The sequence below is a fragment of the Chaetodon auriga genome, chromosome 18 (genome assembly GCF_051107435.1).
Source record: "Chaetodon auriga isolate fChaAug3 chromosome 18, fChaAug3.hap1, whole genome shotgun sequence".
Classification (NCBI taxonomy): Eukaryota; Metazoa; Chordata; class Actinopteri; order Chaetodontiformes; family Chaetodontidae; genus Chaetodon; species Chaetodon auriga.
The window spans coordinates 1,342,501-1,362,500 of NC_135091.1; the positions used below are offsets into that span (position 1 = coordinate 1,342,501).

The 20,000-nt window shown below is 48.2% G+C and overlaps 1 protein-coding gene across 2 annotated transcripts in view; it reads left to right on the plus strand.

Moving 5' to 3' along the window:
- Positions 1–20,000, plus strand: part of fam184ab (family with sequence similarity 184 member Ab) — a 94,434-nt gene that overhangs the window by 18,786 nt on the left and 55,648 nt on the right. The window lies entirely within an intron of this gene.

Sequence of the window (20,000 nt, forward strand, 5' to 3'; positions counted from 1 at the left end):
TCCACCAGCTCTGCTGCCGCCTTGGCGTCGGTGTCGCGGCGTGATGTTGATGTCCTCAGAGCCAGACCAGACCGAGCACATTATCACCGGGGGATGTAAACACAGCTGACAGCAGCAGCAGGAAGTCCCAGGAGAGGCGTGTCAGCCTCTCCAGGACAGGCGGGAATACCTCGAGTTGCATTGTCAGCGTCGGCCCTCGTTTCCCATCATGCTTAGCGCTGGGCTGAGCGTTATGTCGGAGGGGTCTGCAGGTGTGACCGGACCCCCACAGACGCTTGTGCAGCTTCTCAACACTGAAAATGTTTGAGCACATTTTCAATTTGCTATCAGTATTTGAGATTTTCCCAAACTCCCAGAAGTGAATTCAGAGACGAAATAATTAACAAATATCGTTAAAACAGCTTGTTGTTGGCCCGTCTGCTCGTTGTGACCGCTCCAGCGCTTTGCATTGTGGGACGCAGGAGGTGAGGCTGACTGCTTTGATGCTCTGGAGATAAAACATCTGAGTGTTTCTGGCAAACTGCAGGTCTTCCTTTCGTCTTCATGCTGCAGTTTGGTCACATCACTGCGTGCTGCTTGAACACAGCCGCTGATCTGTCCAGTCAGGCCCTTCTGTTGTTCATGAGCTTCACGTCTGTTCAGAAATGGCCGAAGTCGAAGCCGTGATGCAGGTTTACGGCATCAAGCTAACGATGAGAATTGCTTTCACTGCTGCTTATGTTTGAGGAGTTTTAAGCTGCGAAAACATGAATTAGACCCTCAACATGTTTTACTCTCATTACTCTCAAATCTGATTGTTCTTCATGAAATCGTTTCCAGTTGGAAAAAATCACATAAACACGTTGATTTTTACAAGAAGAAGAAATCAGTGCAGCTTAGCCACCAGTTCATTGTCTCCTGTTGAAATAGAAGAAAATTTATGATTTCTTTGCAAAGCATGAATTTTTCATCCTGTTCAGATAAACAGACCCTGTGCTCGGGCCGCCGTGTCTCCAGTGTTAACATTACGGTACAGCTGCACTTGTACTTGCTGGAGGGGATGCAGCACTCGGCCTACGGCCATCACAAACACTGCGTTCCTCTGCTTTAATGCCATGTATTACCAACAAATGTAGGAGCATATTTGTGCTTGTGCCACCGTTGCTCATAATCAAAGTTTTGCAAATATTGCACGCTGCCCTGGTGGATAAAATGTGCCCACACACATCTTTTCCTCCGCCGCCGTGGCTCCAGTCCCACACCAACACAAACTCAGAGAGCGTGCAGACCGGTGAGAAGATGATCTGCGTCCACACACTCCCACGTGGGTCTACAGCAGAATCTGTTCTCCGGGGCAGTCGGTCAGCTGCGTCTGTCTGTTCGCATCAGGCGTCACACACACACACACACACACACACACACACACACACCCACACTGCCACGCTTCGCTTCCCTTCATGGTGACAGGTGAAGGATCGAACGTTCGTGACAACAGTGCACTCAGTTTCATCTTGTCCCGTCTTCACACACACTCTTTGCCTTTGAGTCATTCAGTATTAACGAGTTAAACGTCTGCGGCGGCGTGCCGTTCGCTGCTTTGAACAGTCGTCCATGTTCTGCGTGGGTTTCCTCCAGGTGCTTCCTCCCGCAGTCCAAAGACATGCAGGTTAATTGTCGATCCCACCTGTCACCTGATAGGCTCAGCTCGTGCCCCCCCGTGACCCTCCAAAGGGCTCATTCATAAATAAATTCACCACAGATAGTTTTCTGTTCACAGAGAGCAAAGCTTTCCTGCGCTGTGACCACACAATCAGAGTTTTCTCCGTGAGCTTCTTTCACTTTAAGTCCAAATGTTGTTCCCAGAATGCCGCATTCATCCCCGTCCAACCAGCCGCGTGCCTCGCAGGGAAGAGGAGGAGGAAGAAGGTGCGCTCAGCGGCGCTCTGCTCAGTGGAAGACAGATAATGCCTCCTCATCAGTTTTATCTGGGCTCGGCTGTGACACCTGTCATCTGTTTCCTGGAGCCGTGGCGTTTTTATCTGGCAGCCTGTAGAGGAGGAGGGACCGACTCGGAGATTAGGCGCCAGCTCCATTGTTAGCCACATCGCTCTGAGACGTGTCCTCTGTGTCCTGTGGTCGCAGAGCAGGACGTTTGTCCTCCTGGACTGTTGACAGAAACTCTAAATGAGCTGCGTTTCATTCTGCTTTAATGAGTCTCATGTTGTCGGTGATCACGTGCATCTACCGTTCAGCCCCTGCAGCTGGAACATCAGATCAGTACATCCCAGTAGAATCTCCACTTTGTCTCTTTAGCTGAATATAAACAGCTTTAAATGATGAGGCTGCTGATCCTCTGTTTGTCATATTGTCAGCAGTCCCATGAAAACAGCAGATCGGACCGACTGTAAGCAGCAGTCAGCGAAGCGAAGCAGGATATCTTTCACTTCTCAGCGCTGCAAACCCCAAAGCCGTCCATTCATGGAGCCACACTGTCGCTCTGGACGCTGTGCTTCATTATGAGCCGACGCCGTCCAGCTGCTCAAAATACTCACCGGTGCACCAAAATGTGACTCATCTGAGGCTAAAAATAGTCCTCATCAAATCGCACTATTTACTCCCACTTGAGTAACGTGTGCTGGGGTTGTTGGGTTTGAGTGTGAGACAAACAGATGCTTTTTCATTTCTGTCTGCTCGGGAAGTTTATGTTGGTTAATGCTCAGAGAACTCCATAATCTGCTTCCTCTGAGCCGTGTAACCACGTCCGTTCACTGAGAAACTGCTTGGTAAACAGAACAATCATCAGAGTGATGAACTAGGCATGAATCCACGACAGGGACGAGCTTCAGCTGCAGCATCGTCGACCGTAAGAGAAATCAGGACGTTCAGTCTGCGTTCGTCTGTCTGCTCCGTCTGCTTCAAAGACGGACAGCAGACCAAACATCCTTCGCTGGATCTGCTGCTGTAAACACACACACACACACACACACACACACACACACTGTGCTCTGTGTGTGTGTGTGTGTGTGTGCGCACCATAGTCCCAGCTGATCAGACTCAAACGTTCTGTGTTGTTCTGCCTCAGACCTCTGAATGCATGGAGGCACAATGCTGCAATTAGCAGAGAAAACTCGTCCACCAGCGCGGGCGTCCCTCTCTCTCTTCATGGATGAATAAATGGAGGCTGCAGCAGCATCGTGTGCGGCTCTGTGCGGCTTATTAAACTGCCATTTATACGTCGAGGGGAGTCACGCGGCCTGAGCGATCTCTCTGTGATTTCTTTGATGATTACACAACAAGCACACAAAGAAAACACTCGCTTCGAGCTACGTTTTCCCTTCTTCCATTCAGCGAGGCTAATTAGTCGACCCTGAGCTTCAAGGAAGACACCGTTGATGCAAAGCGAGGCTCGTCACATGTCGGGATCGCTCATGCGTGTCGGTTCGCTCTGTATCTTTTCTGTAAAGCTGCAATCATTATTGTTTTTTTTATTTTTGTGCACATGAGAGCAAAAGAACTCCAGTACAGTCAGGATCTTCCATTTCATCTCCACAGCCAACGATAGCCAATAAGAGCCCATCGTGCAGATGACTGGCACTTCGTGTAGCCAACACAAGGACGTGCTGCTTCAGTGGGTAATTCACACAGTGTACAGGACTGCACCACATGAGTCACCTGAGCAGCAAAGGGAGGTCAAAAATGACGCTTCAACATTTTAGAAAAGGCACCTGGATAGGTGAGCAGTAGGGATGGGCACCGAATTTCGGTACTTTTTTGGTACCGACCGAATTCCCGCTGAAGTAGCGAGTACCGATTCACGGGAAATCCGTCGGTACCACATTTCGGTACCTGAACGCACTTTTTTTTTTTTTTTTTTTACCCTGTACGCACCTTGACATTATGCGTTGGCGAGAGCGGAGGACGCGGTGACGCGGTTACGTCAGTGGTTGCTTTATCTTCAGAGGCGGACCGTAAGCGCTCCATAGTCTGGCTTCATTTTATCAAGCTGGATGCCGACAACGCGCGGTGCAACATTTGTGATGGGAAGTGCAAAGCCAGCAAGGGAAACACGTCCAACTTGAGGAAGCACTTGGTTAAACACCAAATATTCCTCAAGGTGGAGGAGTGCACGATTTTTGACAGTTTAAAAACACAGGCTAACGTTACCACAGCTACTCGCCCAGCGTCAGCATTAAACGTTACCGCCAGCAAGCCTGCTGCAGCCAGCGGCTCGACACTTGCAGCCAGCTTCGAGGAAGGAGAACAACCGCCCCTTTTAAAAAGGTAGACGACCACGACGACGACGACGATGCTTCAATTAGCATAATTTTATACAGTTATTTATTTTGAATCTATTTATTTTTAAGTTATTTACTTTATCCCCACACACATTTTTCTCAAGTTCTATGTTGGAGTTATTTAACTTGATGTTATTGAAGAATAAATGTTCAAAATTCCGAAGTTTTGACTATTTTTTTAAATATACAAAATAACTTTAATTACCAAACACATATCCCCCCCAAAAAAAGTATCGAAAACAGGTACCGAAAAATACCGGTATCGATTCGCAGGTACCGAGTATCGGTATCGTATCGATTCAGATGTGAAAGGCACCCATCCCTAGTGAGCAGTTATTAATGCTGCTGCTGCTCCGGCTGGATGTGGAGTCGTTCAACTGGAGGACATTCTTCAACGTCCAATTCTGGAGTAAAGGGAGGCGGGACATAATAAAGGAGACGTCGATGGTACCAGGCAGACAGCGGATCAGCTGCATAGCAACGGTCCCTGGGGTAGCATGTGCTGCATATGGAAAATAAGGGGGGACCCAGAGTTGACCCCTGGGGGAGCCCACAAAAGAGGAGGTGAACCAGTGCAGAAGGATCCAGAGAGGGAGGTGAACGATGGCACGTTTGACGTTAGAGAGGGTTGAGCAGTTAATGAAGGCCGAAGCATCCGGAGCAGCCGTCTGAAGCACTGCTCTGCCCAGTCTCCACCCTTCACTTTGGAAATAATCAAGACATCCCTCACTTCCCTGGAGAGGATCTCTGACGGCACAGTGTCTGAAGGTGTCAGAGTTATCACCACCTCCGCAGCCGCCGCACCTTCCAGCTCATTCTGTGGTTTTCTGACCTGTGAACGCTGTTTTTCAGACGCAGCAGACATTTGTTTTCCAGCTGGTGAAGCGAGTGGAGCCTGTTTCACAGGAGCTGGTGTCGCACAAAACAAACGGAGCTAAAGGAGTAAATATTGGACTTCCTGTCATCAGGTAGCCAGAAACAGCAGCAATAAATGCTAATGTTGTTTTGTGTCAACAGCCAAACGTTTGCTGACACGTCTGCTGCCTTTATTAAGCGATGATGTCTAAACGTGGTGTTTACAGCTCGCACGCCAGCGTCAAGGCAGAATCAGTGCGTCTTTAAGTGGCTTTAAAATCCACATTAACGGCTGATAATTCTCAGCTCATATTCATGAAGTCCACCTGCAGCACAGGTAGATCAGAACGGACAGGCTGATGGAGGCCGTTTCTAATTCTTCCAGTCCTCGGTGAAGCAGCACGCGGCCAACTGCGGCATGCTGGGAGGACTGTGGGGAAAACATGAAAGGCCGAATGGCGGCGCGAGGAGATTACAGGCTAACAGCGCGTGGGCGTGAGCGTGGGCAGGCCTGTGAGGGGAATCAGATACAGAGACGACGCAGAAACAGAAAGCGTGATGTGTCAGCACAGCCCTCCACACACTCCTCTCCCCTCCTCCCTCGCCTTCATCCCGTTGCTGCCCCGTCAGCCTCGGCGTGGACCTCCTGAGAGCGTCACATTTTCTCTTCAAACACCGAGAAAGCTGTCTTCTCCCCGCTCCGTTCTGTATCTGCTGAGACAGGAGGACCGGTGGGAAGGGATGAGGCTGGGAGAGCAGGGAGAGGAGAAATCACCTCTGAGTTATTCTCATTGGTGTTATCTGAAACACTTCAGGGTAATGAAGCGGTGTGTGTGTGTGTGTGTGTGTGTGTGTGTGTGTGTGTGTGTGTGTGTGTGTGGAGGGACATAAAATAGTGTGGTCTCTGTTGAGAAAAAGCCTTTTAAAGGCTTTAGATTTGAAGGCTTCAGACTGGTGTAGGAGCTGAAAGTTTTGGCTCTCCTGCTGAGAATTGAGCACCTTCAGCGATGAGACGAGAGACGCTGAGACACTTCACACGCCGAGTTTGAAACACTCATTCGTTTTTCTCCAGGATCTCACAAACTTGAGTCCCATTTTCAAGCATCAACACTCCAGAAAAGCACTTTTACCAGTTTTGCTTCCTGGGTTGGCACATAGTCCTTTACCTTCTAACTCTGTCTGCACACCTCTGATGAAGGCTAACAGTGTGCAGTCATCAATGATATGAACTGATTCTGCTAGTTTAGATTAGTTTAAGTGGATTCACTTTGTATCATGGAGGCTGGAGGGAGGTGTGAGGGTGTGCTTTGAACTAAAATGCTAACACATGCACAATAACAATGCTAATGCATGCTGATGTTGAGCAGGTACAGTGTCCAGTGGCTTAGTTTAGCATGTTAGCATGGGAGCGTTTGCTGATTAGCACCGTTTAGTTTTTCAGATGTTTGCCTGTAAATCAAAGAATTGGACCAGTTGCAATTTTGTGATCGTGCTGGCGGTGAAAACCGTCAGTGATGCCGGAGCGCCTCGGCTCTGTTCCACAAGTAAGAACCTCATTTAAAATCCCACCGACGTTTGTGATAACAGAAATCCAGCCGGAGCAGAGTCTTTCTGACGGCACGTCGTGTGGTGTGCTTCATACGTTCAGGGCAGGTTTTTGAGTCCAGGGGTCTCAGCACTGATATGTAATAACAGCAGGAAAGTGAGTTTGATGGATATGGATGAAACAAAGCGACTGTTTAATTGTATTAGAATATAACAAAGAACAGAATAAGTACAGACTTGGACCTGCAGGTGGCAATAATGTAAACATCAGGTGACCAAAATAACCTGGGTTCATCCTCCGAGGAGCATTAATGTCTGCGCAAGATCTCATGGAGCTAGCACGGCTAGCAGGCGACACGCTGCTGGCGTAGGTCAGCCTGAAACCAGGACGTTGCAGCTGTCCGCTGTCCTGTGCTCGCTGGGACCCGCCCACTCTTACCTGCCTGCTTACAGTCAGTGTTTCAGCTGTAAGACTTGGCATCCACAGACTGGAGTTACTGCCAAACAGCAGAGCAGCTGTCAACAGCGCGTCTCTGTAACCGCTTTCAAATCTTACAGCAGGCTTACATCGCCTCCGTTTCATCACGCCTGCTTCCCTCAGAGTTTCACCTTTAACTCTGCTCCGTCCACAGTCATTAAACCACAGCCAGGATCTCAATGATGAAATGTCAGCGTGATCTACGAGGACCTGCGGCGGCGCTATCAGCAGGCGGGCAGGCGGGCGTTTGACCGGCTGCTGCCTTCATTTGTTATCAGCAGGCTCAAAGAGAATCACGGCCGGCTGTGAGCGTCCAAAGACGCTCTCTGATGAAGATCTGCAGACTGTTTCCTCTCTGCGTCTGTGGCTGACTCCAGTGCAGCTCAAGTACATTGTGGGATCATCTGCAGTGAGAAGCAGCATTAGTCAGCACATCTGTGAAAACAATAAAGATGCCTGAACCGACCTGTGAGGAAGTCTGTTCGTCCTTCGCTCTCTGAAGGTCGTCTTAAAACACCGCCGTGGAATGAAGCCATGTTCCCTCCAGGCTGTGAGCGGCGAGCAGGCTGTGAGCGGCGAGCAGGCCGCCTGCTGTCCCGTGTCAAAGACAAACCTGAGCACAGACACGACACACACTTTCAGTCCAGGTAGTAAAACCATTGTCCTTTTTCAATTTGGACTTGGGCTCTGCTACTTCTTCTTCTGTGCTTAAAGCTGCTCTAGATGGGATTTTTAAGTCGAAACAAAGCTGTTTCATCTCGCCAGTGGAGCGCACACTGGACCATTTCCACTAATGGAGATGCCAGATTCGGCCCATTTGCCCAGTTTATAGCCTGGTGTCAGGTACGTTCCCTGGGACATGAGACGTGATCCATCAGAAGAGCGACATAAACAGACGCCACAAAGTCCTCCAGGACCATGAAGGCGTCAGCTGACAGGAAGTGTTAGTTTCATCATCAAACAGCTTGAAGCCTCCTTCATCACAGCTGTCTGATGACGAGATGTGTAACTTCGTGAGGCGGACAGTCACGCTCGGCGGGGGCGAAGCGGCCAGAATCTCCCATGGTGGCGTTGTGTATGTAATCACGTCTCACTGCAGTAAAAGTTCAATCAGACTCAGCTCAGTGAAGAAACGTTTGAAGCAAACATCCCGTGCAGTGCTTCATACAAACCCTGCTCTGTATTTACAGCTTCGCTCTCCTCCTCCATGTTTTCTGGTCTCTTCTTCGCTCTCACGTCACATGACCTTGCGAGGCGGGAGCCTCTCTCTTATCGATGACGGCCTTTTTACAAGCTTCTGATGAGCGTCCTGAGGATGAGTGTGGTAAAATTAGGTACTCTGAGGAATGTACATGATGCATGTTACATCCAACTTCCACACTACTTGAACTGTCCTCCATGGCGAGCTTCCACTGTGAACGAACGAACGAACCTCGGCGCTGATGAACGTCACGTGTTTTCTCCAGTTTGACAGGATCACCTGTGCAACCTGCTGTCAGCTCATCTCAGCTTGTTGGTAACATTTCATGACCGCGGTGCTGTTCAGCTGCACATTTGGCGGCTTAAAGATCAGCTTCGTGTCGTGGAGGAGGCGTAGCTCGTGACGTGTTTGTTGTTTGCTAATCGACTGGCGTCTGTGTAAACTGGTCTCCTGTTAATCCCAGTGGATCGGTCTGGTCTGTTCTGGTCTGGTCTGGTCTGGTCTGGTCTGTTCTGTTCTGGTCTGGTCTGGTCTGGTCTGGTCTGATCTGGTCTGATCTGGTCTGGTCTGGTCTGATCTGGTCTGATCTGGTCTGGTCTGGTCTGGTCTGATCTGATCTGATCTGGTCTGGTCTGGTCTGGTCTGGTCTGGTCTGAGCCGGCTGACAAACACCCTTCCTCTCTGTGGTCTGATGAGGCTGAACTGGCTTTTGTTTGTCTTTGAGACACCATCAGCTGATGTCGTCTGAATTTACTTTTCTTGTTTCTGGCTCAACCTTTAATGAGTCAGAGCACAAAAAAACGTCATCATCTGAAGCAAAGCTCATATTTGCTGATTGGTCCGACTTCCAGCTGCCAGATATTAAAGCGTTCATGCTTTGATTGAGGCAGATTTACTGCTGCGTTATTCAGTCAGAGAGCAACAAAGCTGTAATTTGTCAGAACCTGCAGTGATTATTGCCCACATAGAATAAATGCAATCAGCAGCCGCAGCAGAAATAGACTACAGCGATGTGTGCAGGTGCATTATGGGAAATTCTAATAGGATGACAGTGTGTTCTCAGAGGGCAAACCCTCCTTCACTGGACATTTCCTTTCCCTGTAACTGTACACAAACGTTTGTTTTAAACCTCAGGAAGAATTAACGTCTTAGCGTCACATCATCCCGTTTTACAGCGTTTCATTTACCAGACTCCCAAACATGGAGAGAATCTGGCAGGAAAGCCCGAAATCCTGAGATTAATCCCTGCTGTTGATCTTCAGGCTGAATACGCAGCGATACACGGCATCTTGGCAAGAGCGTGCAGTCGTTCAGAGACCAGAAAGACCCTCCGTCTGCTTCACAGCAGCTGGGACTCTGACGGGAAATCCAGATGAGGCGCTCAGCCAACTTCAGCCAGAGAGCGTGAAGGCCAAGGTGTGGTCGTACCTGAGTGGACGGCAGCAGCTGAAAATCAGCCATGAGTGGTCCAGGCTGTGTCATCATCCCCTCTCATCCACTCAGTCCTACGGGCTGTACACACACAGACACACACACACACACACACACACACACACACACACACACACACTCTTCTGTGGCCTAAGAGGAGCAGCTGTTGACAGACAGGAAAGCTTTAGCTGAAAACCCTTTTCTTCACTGTCTTTGTCTGTGTTCTCACAGCTCTCCACTCCTGCACAGACATTTTCTGAGATCAAGGTAGTGACACACACACACACACACACACACACACACACACACACACACACATTAATCCTGCTCTTCCTCCCTCTCCATCCTCTGCTCTCCTCAGCGATTAAACCACGCAGAGCGGACTGGATGAAGGTTTCCTCTGCAGCAGAGCACCTGAAAACAAGCATGAGACACCTGACAGAGGAAGCATCCACTCGGCCGTCCTTTAGCTTCAGAGACTCAGAGAAGATCACGGCGCTTCATCGCAAACACACATTAACTGAACGTGATTAGAGCTGCGAACACGTCCCAGTCTGCCTGCTGACTTTCTTCTTCTGGTGCAGAATCAGGAGTCTGAAACACGAGAAGCAAACGTTGTTTCCATTCAAGCTGCACGTCTGTTTGTTTGTTTGTTTATGTTTGTTTATGTCCGCCAGTCTGTGCGTCAGCTGTGAGCTTTAACCGTCCGAGCTGACGTCCATACGTCTGTGTCTCAGAGCCGTCCAGACAAACTAGGGGACGCCTGAGCACAGTTCCACAAAGCCTCATTTCAGCCGTCGGTCACGCTGCCTTTGTGAGGGATTGAAGCTTCCACTCCGTTCTGTCTGTCCAGCACAGGGACAGACGTGTTGTCCATAATTCAAATACACACATCTCTCTCTGAAACACACACTGACACACACACAAACGTAATCGGATGGCTGTGTTTTCCTCAGAGAGCGGAGGGTGGATGATAAACTCTCTCCACTTATTTAATCCTCTGTCCCGTCCTGCAGGACGAGAAGACAGAGACAGAGGACAGAGTGTCTGCATTCGTCCCTCTTTCCAGCACATTAATCAGACCTGAAGAAGCTTGTCGTCTGCAGGTTCACGGCGTCGGATCGTCTCACTGGTCCTCCGTGTGGTGACAGTCCTTTAATTAAAATTGACGAATGAAGACGAGTTTCTTTGAGGACGACAGCAGCCTTTCACTTCACCCCGTCATTGAACTCTGGAGTCAATCCGGAGCGAGTTTTTGGGAAAAGAGTGAGATGGAAGCGAGCCAGCAGATCAGATAACAGGATAACTGGAAGGGAAATAAAAACCAGCTATGATCAAGTTAAGCGAGTGGAGTTTGATGCTGTTTCTGCAGCAGAAAGACGTTGTGACGATGTTACAGTGGTCAACATCTGCAGTGAATACATTAGTGAACATAGAAATCTGCAACTGCTTTGCTTTGACTTTTGACACGAGACGATTAGCCCCTGATGGTTTTTAACTCGAAATCAACACTTTTGAAATGATTTTCTTCGGCACTAAACATCGATGTTGGCAGCGCGGCGTCCGATGTGAACGTCGGTCCAGCTGGAAGGATTCTCGGCACGCTGGTGTCTTTTCTTTGAGTGTTGTCTCAGATGTTACGGTGCCACCAAAGGCTGAATGAAGTCAGTCAGGAAAGAAGTAAAGCTGATGGTTTTCCAGCTGCCTTCAATAGAGCTCAGAGTCCTCGGAGAGAGAGGGATGGACCCTCAGTCCGCCTTAATGAAACCTGAGCAAAGGGCTGCTGTGCAAGCCTGACACTGCCAAGACCTGTGGAAGATGAAAGGAGACAGAGAATAGGCTGTAATCAACTCAGGGCCTGCACACACACACACACACACACACACACACACACACACACACACACACACACACACACACACACACACACACACACACACACACACACACACACACACACACACACACACACACACACTCAGGGCCCAGATCTGAGATCTGAACGCTGGAAAAGTAGAAAAGACGTCGTCTTTGTTCTTGTGGCTCGAGGACTCGTCACATGTTGCTTCAGTCCTGCTGCAGATGAATGTGACCGTTATGATGAGATTTATGTTGTTTGAACTCAAATCAGCCAGGTTTTATATGTGTGACTGCTCCAAAGCATCCTGCTCCTCCTCCTCCTCCTGCTCGTCATTATTCTTCTCGGCACGTGAAGTTAAAACTTTAACAGGTTGTTTGCAGATGACGTCACCTCGCGGACTTGAGATGAAGGGCAGGAAGTGATTTTCTGCACAGGAAACACGAACACTCATCATTTACTGCTCAGATCGATCAAACCAGGAAACCTCAAGGAGCTTTTTTTATTGAGCACCAACAGTTGTTTTTCATAAAGGTGAAAAATGAAAGAAATTGACTGAAAACCCAGACAAAAATGTCCTGTTAACTGTCTCGTAATTTCATCTGAACTGTCCTTCATCTCGTCCATTGCAGTTTTCACTTCCTGCCCCCGTCTGGATTTAACGTCACGTGACTGAAAACAGCCTATTAAAATGCTGTGTGTGTTCCGTGAACTGAGATGATCTTTGGAGCATCTTAAGAAAACAGATTCTGTATGTGAACAGCTGGAGGCGCACGGTCAGGATGAGCTGTGCTGAAGCTCGAAACGTCTTCACGGGTTCGACTTGAGTAAAAACTGCTCAGTTTTTAGACTTTGGCTGTCCAGTTTCAGACTGGTGGAAAAAAACACTTAAATACACGTTTAGGTGGAATTTCTTTAAAGGCTGTTTATCAGAATCGATCAGGATCAGCTTTATTGGCAAAGTGTGTGTGGACGGACAGGACGAAGACAAACAGCTCAATGAGGACAAAAGACAGAAGGACTGAACATTAAGACAAGACTAAAATACACTTTTTTTCTGGCTGTTATGAACTCCAGTTCTGTTGATCCAGTTTTCTGTTTTCTGGAAATTCGACGATAATTAAGGATCATTTTTTTAATGTCAGTCATCAGCAGGGAAAGTTTGACTGTGACATCTGTTAGTTATAACCTTTACCTTTCATGTTCAGCATCAAGAACTGTGTGTGTGTGTGTGTGTGTGTGTGTGTGAGAAAATAGAAAATAATTGAGCGTTGAAGGTGTTTTGAAGACGATTTGTCTGAAAATGTTTCCAGTGTTATGCAACAGAAGCAGCTTTGTGTGTTAAAGAGGCAGAAAGAACAATGAAACGCACTCAGAGCTTAAAGTACACTAACGGCTCCAGATGGTGCTTATTATTCAATTAGAGACGTCTCTGCTGTTCAGCTTACGTAATACAGTAACACACACACACACACACACACTTTGGAGGCCATATGCCTTCAGCTTGCATGTGTTTTGGCAGCAGTGGCCTGAATAACTGGTTAAATATCAAGCGGAGCAGAATTGTGCTTTTCTTGCCAGCAGCTCGTGAAGTGGAAAAGCTCCCGTGGCAGAGCAGGATCCACGTTCATGTGAAGGCTCGTTGTCCCACCTGCGCTCGCCGTTATCTCCTCCTACGATCTGCTGCTGACGCTCACGTTTACATCTTCTGCTCAAACAGACCTGCAGGTTTATTTCTGGAACAAGCTGAGAAGGATTGATCACGTGTGGCTGATGTTCTCCTGGTTCTGCTGCTGTAAGCGTCATCTTCCCTGAAAGAGAACACAGGTTCACATCAGCCTGAACCCCCCCCCCCACACACACACACACACACACACTGTGAGCGCAAACGTGTCTGAAACAGGAAATCTGCTCTTGTGTGACATCATCATCATCATCATCATCATCATCATCATGAGCGCGTCGCTGCAAATTCAGCCGTTCTGAGCAGAGTTTGATCTGCAGACGGCATGAAGGAAATACAGAAACTGGAATTCTATTTTTCCCGTCAGAGGAAATATCTCAGAGGAAAACCAGCGGTGCAGAACGTTCGTCTCCCCCTGCTGGCGGTGAGAGTCATTACACAAACGCCATCAACGGGCCGATGGCAGCGTGAGCTCCACCACGCTGCTGATGGCGTCACCCGCTGTGACCTCAGTCGTCACCGCAGACGCCAGATTGAAACTCTGGTGAATCCAGAGAGATTCATCAGGTGATGATCGGCTCAGTTCGCCTCGTTTGGTAAAAGCTTGAGTTTAGCCGACGTCGCTCTGCAGGTGCAAACCGGCCTGATGTGTGACAGCTCCTTCATTTCCGCCGCGGTGGACAAACTGTGTGACAAACAGCTTTTACTAAATGTTTCACTAACAACATGTCCAAAAGGATTGTGATTCGTTATCCAATGCAAACAAAGGGTTTCTCTCCTCACGCCGAGGACAGTGTGGATGGACGCTCACACTGGACACACTTTGAACGAGGAGTTTGGACAGCGTGAAGCGTTTTCTGTCCACGTCTGCAGCTTGGACCGCTCGTAGTTTGGGAAGATGTCCTCACCTGAGCGTCCATATGAAGACGTCTGCATGGTCAGTTAGCATGTTGTGGTGTAGCCTCTGCTGTGAGCTGATGGTGGAACAGTGTTCTGCTGTATGTGCGTTAACGTCCACCTGGAGGACCACAGACCTTCAGGCTCACTCTGATTTATTCAGCAGTGTTGAAAAGCTACAGGAGGCGTTTGCATTGAAAGCTTTCCCAAAAACAGACCAGAGGACATGTCCAGCGTGCAGCAACTCGATTCTTCGTTTCAAACCTGCAGTTCGTCCGTTCCGACCCTGAAGAAGCTCCTCCGCTGGTTGCACGGCGAGCGCTCGATTGAGGCCAAACGCTGCGTTTTGTCATCGGCTCAAACCCCTCTCAGCCGCCCCGGCGCTCACTCCACCGCCGAACATCCCGTAATTAGCTGCCGGATTAAGGTGCACCTTCCAGTTTAGCAGATCACAGCCAGCGTTATAATTAAAGTAATTAAGCCTCCTATCACTCTCTCTGCTTGGTTAAATTCACTCCCTGCAAACGCATCAAAACGAGGCTGTGGAAATGAGATGGCACGCTGCCTCCGTCTGCGTCTTTATTTAGAAATATGAAACTGGGGGGAAGGCTGGGGGGGGGGGGCAGTGATGATGCAGCATATCACAGCAGATACTGATAACCAATATTGGTTTAATGAGGATATTTCTGCTGTTTGTTCAGTCTGAGTGTGCTGTTTAATCTGCACACACACACACACACACACACACACACACACAATAATGTACACATGAACATGAACACATGACATATAAAGGACATGACTACATGAGCTCAGGGGCACTTTGTCAGATTCTGGTTTGTTGACATTTGTTTCTGTCCACACTTTGCTGGACTCGGGTTGGACGTCTTTTCCCTCCCGGAGACACTGTCCACGTCCATTATTCTCTGAACCGTCTGTGTTGAAGCCGAAGATGATGAATAATGAAAGCAGAGAGCTCTGCTGCCACCGTCTCCCCTCAAATTAAACCTCCAGTTAGACCATGATTAAGTGATAATGAGCGTAAGCAGGTAACGATAATTACTCATTAATGCAGCTCGCTGCAGCTCAGGAGGCCGTGTGGCACCTCCACACCGATGAGAGACAGCGGGACCATCAGTGGACAGACATGGTGATGAGACAGCGGGACGATCAGTGGACAGACATGATGCATCTTATGTCAGTGATGGAATGTAACTAAGTACATTTACTCAAGTACTGTACTTAAGTACAGATTTGAGGTACTTTACTTGAGTACTTATGACATTTTGGACCCTTTGAAATGACTCATTTCAGAGGAGGATCTTGTGCTTTAACTGATATTTCCGTCCATTTTCTGGGCGAACTGATTGGAAATGGAACAGCAGGTTGATCCACACTGACGTTAATGGTTAGCCGCAGCCCTTTCAACATGGTGACAAACTACAGGAGCGGCATGCTGCTCAGACCTGAGTGCAGGAGAGCCCGAAGCCGGAGTGAAAGTCAGCTTCACGTCAGCAGACCAGCAGCAGCGATGGTGAAGTTCCTGAAGCAGTTTTCTGGATCCAGCCGACCCTCTGCTTCTCTGAGGCCTTCTGCCAGTGATCGATAGTCGCTGCAGCAATTAAATGTTGCGTCTCCCCGCCGCCCTTCTTCCACGCCGTTAACGATTTTATCCCCGAGTGTGCAGAGATTGATCGCCTGCTTCCAAACACAGACGTTGGGATCTGCAGGGCGTTTCTTCTCCCTGTGGACTCACTGTGAAGTGAAGCTGAAGGTCATGAACAAACTGTTTGTGACGGCGTGCTGCAGACCGACTCCAGGTCAGCGTGATGATGTCTTTACCAAGGTTTTGTCACTGTAAAGTAAGTCTGACATTTCAGGAAATAGACTGCTCCGCTTTCTGTTGGAAAGGCGAGCACTCAGCCTGGTGCGTGGACTTCATTTTGGTGGCTCTCGTCCTCCAGCTCTCAGTCTGTGGCTGCACGCTGACGTCTGAACACCTGATTTCATTTACTTTCTGCAGAGACTGATGAACTTTCACTGCTTCCTTTCCTCATCTTCATTATCCTTTGGTTTGCTTTCATGTCTGATTGGCTTTTAAAGTTCAATCCATGAACTGCTGGGTTTCAGAAGCCAATAATAATTTCTTTTTGTACCTAAACGCTTGTTTTTTGAAGTTTTACTCTGCAGTGGCTTCAGTTCTCTCCCTGAAGAGGATGAGGTTTGTGTTTTCAGTGTTTTTGTGGTTATTCTGGTATAAAGATCAGATCCTTCAGGTTTGGAGTAAATCACGGCCTGAAGCTTCACGTAGACACAGTGTGAACGTCTCCGTCCTCCTGGATTTGGAAAGGGAGCAACAAATCAGCACGATACAAAACCAGACCAGCATCTTTTATCTTAAATATCGCCGATCTCTGGCAGAACTGTCTCATCCAATCAGTGATGCTGGTAAAAAGACATCTAAAAATAGCCGTCATGAGCAATTTAGAGTGACAAATGTTGAGATTTGAGTGAAGATGAAACGGCATATTTGTCTTTGATCACCGCAGAATCTCGTCTTTTATTAGCAAATTAAGAACGTTGGAGTTTCCTCCTCTGCTTCACGCTGCTGCTGTTCAGATCAAACCTTTAGGTTTTTACATGATAGCAACCAAAAAACATACAGAGAAGACGTGAAGAGGGCGAGTTTGGAGGTTAACACGTCTGGTGTTTGTGTTCACGTCTTATCGAGTCTTTTTTTTTGTCTTTTTCATCCTTCAGTTTGAGTTCACCTGAAATAAGCCGAGAACGTTTCAGCCTGTTTCTGATGAGCGTCAAGTTCTTTTATTCGTATTTTCATGAATCAAGCGACCTCCTTCTTTCTCACAGGCGTCAGTCATTTCCACAAAATACATGACACACGATCATGTCTATTGATCCTACAGCTCAGACAGATTCAGGTGTGATGTAATGAGTGAAAGGCTGATCCAGTTTCGCCTCTGTCTCCCAGTTTGACTTCTGTTGGTTAATGCATTCATTGACATTAACTTTCCTTCGTTGTATTTCGACTTCCAGTTTGTTTATTGAACTTGTTTTCTGAGGGAAGAGCAAATGTCAGGAGCACAATGCAGAATATTCACAGCGCTCGTCCTCGCTGACGAGTCCTGGATCCAAACAGCGAAGGTGGAAAAAGGGTCAAAGGAGCGAGTTTATACCTGTGAAGGCTCTGAAGACGGTTTGTGCAGACGGAGTCACATAAAGCTGAGGAAGCACAATAGAAGGTGAAAAGTTGAATAAAAGTGAGCGGAAAGAACAAAACAGCCATATTTTGCAGCGTCTGACAGCGGACTCATATTTCACCGAGCAGCTTGCAGGGACTCCAGACTTTCTCCCAGCTGACGAGTGAAATTTGTGGCGTTCTGCTGTCGCCTTATCGATCCGCCTGTATCGCTGTCATTTATGCAAACTCCTCCAAGGACACGAGCCCATCGACCCGAGGAGATGAGAAAAGATGGCTGCCACCACACACGCTCTCACACTCCCTTTCCTGTCGCCCTCCATCATGATGCAGTACTGTCATCATTCCGCCTTAAGGCTGGACATCCTTTAAGGCCGTGTACCGCCTTAATTCTGGGAGGAACGATCAGATGAGGGTTGGTCTGCCCCAAAAGTCACTAAATACTGTAGAATTTAGCATAAAACCACAGTTTATGCACCTTAATTCCTCCGCTGACGAGGTTAAATTCAGATTTTGACCCAAAATATTGGCTCATGTCTGCGACCCCCTTTTGGCTCTTTGCTGGCTTGAAGATCAATATCTGTTGATCCCTCGTGATGATGACAAAATTGGCAGCCTTCGTCTCTCAGGCAGCTATTGTCATTTTCACACACACACACACACACACACACCATTTGTCAGGCAAATTACGCTGATGAGTTTGGACTCGGGTGCATCGGTTCATGAGGATCTTGACAGTCTCCGTAGCTGTGTGTGTGTGTGTGTGTGAGTGTGTGTGTGTGTGTGTGTGTGTGTGTGTGTGTGTGTGTGTCAGCAGGCCCCTCAGCATTATGATCAGTGCGTCTCATTTGCAGCAGCGTGCTGGCGGCTCTCGGGTTGTGATGGAGATTTTAGCTCCTCTAACCGTTAACGTCGACTCCACGCGCCTCCTGAGCCGACGAGCGGCTGAATAATTCAGACATGGAGGAGAAGACGGTTTATTTGGGAGCAAACTGAATTTCCTCGGCTTATTTGGCTGCTTGCAGTTTGTTTCTGATCTCAAACGTTCGGTTCCTCCTTTGCTAACATGAGGAGGTGGAGAGCGACTTGACGTGAGAGCTCAGACTGTGAAACCCTGTGGAACAAACTGGTTTCAGAGTGAATGAAGTGCTCCACTTCAGCACGTCGTATCATTAGCTGTGCTAGCTGTGCTAGCTGTGCGGCTATGAGGATGCAGATGGATGGATTTCTATGAAAGTTTGTACAGACGTTCGTGCTCCTCAGAGGATGAATCTGAGTGACGCCTCCTAACCCCGCCCCCTTATTAACTGTCAGAAGTGATTCCTAAACATCTCCTTTAGCGCCATCAACAGGTCAAAACTGTAATTTGTTCAATACTCTTGGTTTCCAAATACCTGCAGAACTAATGAGAAGCCCATCAGCCTCAGGTTAAATTAGCATGTTAGCATGCTAACATGGAGTGAACATGATAAACTAAGACAGGGAGCATATGAAACATTATACCAGCTAAACATGCGTGTGTTAGCGTTAGCACTGTGAGAATGTTAGCGTGGTGATGTTAGCATTTAGCTCACTGTGCCTTAGTACAGCCTCACAGAGCCGTTAGCATGGCTGTGGACCCTCTGCTAACAGCTAAGTCTTGTTTTACAATACTGGAGAGATAACATTGAATTGTTGCCCAAATGAAGGAGGAAAAGATAAAAATGATTTATAGACTGAAAATAAAAGATATTTGGTTTGAATTAAAAGACTCAGGTAAAAGACAATAACTAAGTACAGTGAACATCCAGATGCATTTGAGTGTGGAGTCACAGAAATGGCCGTTCAGCAGTCGGTGACGTCCAGCCGCTGTCGTGGCGAGCGCCTCCTGACGGTGATGTGCGTTGGTTTCCGTGCCGTCAGGAGAGACTCACTGAGCGTTGGTGGAGGAGAACAAACAGGCAGGACTTTAGGAAACACGACCACACGTCGGAGTAAATCCTTTCATCTCTCAGCGACGCACACAGAGTCCACGTCGGAGGTTCAGAGACAGCCTTCGTCCTCCTGTCCTCACTCCTCTCCTTTCCTAGTTCTGCTGACGGACTTCGGTCCAGAGTAAACAGAGGCTCTTTAGCGCCATCGTGCAGCTCGGCGCTCTGAATTATTGACTCGGCTCTTCAGAGCTTTGTTTCTGCGGCAGCGGGAGGAGAGTCTCGTGTGTTGTCATGTGGAAATGTAAAACCCGTCTCCGTCCTCTGTGCCGCCTGTGAGCAGGGATCACTGCGCTGTCAGATTACAGCTCTCTGGATGGCTGCGTGTATTTTTGGGATGGATTTAAAGGTCAATCTCATGCACAACAGTTTGCTTGTGTTATTTTTATCCTCAGCGATACAGGGCATCAACCGATTTCTAATTTATAACTGTGGGGCGCCACTGATGCTTCTCAGCTAATGCTGGAAACACCAGGCGTGCAGCTGCACACTGGATGCAGTGGATGCAGTGTGCAGCTGCATGTGCAGCTCATTGACCTATCATCTTTACTCATTTGCGATGCAGCAGCTGTATAACACGGCTGTAATTT